This window comes from Sinocyclocheilus rhinocerous, unplaced genomic scaffold (assembly GCF_001515625.1).
Source record: "Sinocyclocheilus rhinocerous isolate Xijiao unplaced genomic scaffold, SAMN03320098_v1.1 scaffold487, whole genome shotgun sequence".
In the NCBI taxonomy this organism is placed as follows: domain Eukaryota; kingdom Metazoa; phylum Chordata; class Actinopteri; order Cypriniformes; family Cyprinidae; genus Sinocyclocheilus; species Sinocyclocheilus rhinocerous.
In genome coordinates this window covers 527,609-528,542 of record NW_015662061.1, presented here as the reverse complement: position 1 = coordinate 528,542, position 934 = coordinate 527,609, and positions in this window count along the sequence as shown.

Here is a 934-nt window from a genome sequence, read left to right as displayed (position 1 = left end):
ACAACAAAAGTGTAGTTGAACATACCAAAATGACTGTAACTTAATCAATTACAGCCTCGCCCAACAAAGACAGGTTCAGTTCAACTGAACTAATCTTGCATCACCACTTTTTTCAACAACAACAAAAGTGAAGCTGAAATGACCAAAAAGACTGAAATCCACTAAAGTATCTATGATCATTTTAATTAACGTAATTTCACAAAGCTACTGCTAGCAAAACCAAAAAACCGCCCAAAGACACGTCACCTGTCAATATAATAAGTCAACGGAACAAATTCAGCAGTATTTTAAATTAACAACAACACAAGTTTAGCTTAAGTTACCAAAATAACTGAACTCGATTAAGCCGTCTACAGCTATTTTTAATTAACGTAATTTCACAAATCTACAAAACCCCACCGACGACCAATCATCCGTCACCTGTCAACATAACAAATCAACGGAATGAATGGAGGGCCCCATTCCATCTACCATCTACTTACCAGTGTGCAAACTAACTTAATCCTCCGCTCCATCCTTCAGTAAATTCATATTCGTGTGCTATTCCGTCTAACTTGTTTCGATGTTTCTCTTCACCTGTTTTCCTAATCGCACGTTATGCGCGGTGCTAACGGTGAAACTGAAAGCGAATTGATTTGAATTGTTTGAAAACGCCGTTCACGCTGCGTCATTTAAATATTCATGTTGATTGGTTAGTTTAGAGAGGCGCTTTTACGAACGCGCCTGATTTACAGCATATGAAATAAAAATATTTTCTATTTTATATGCATCTTGGTTATACACATTACCAGGTAAACTAATTTAGTGCAAAATGTTATCACGTTCGTTGTCACTGTTCATTTTTAAAAGATTTCTGACTGCCTTGGTAGAAAATGTTTCTGATTGGTTCAAAAAAAAAAAGTGCGGGCCACTCCCCTGTCATTTTTTTATTAGA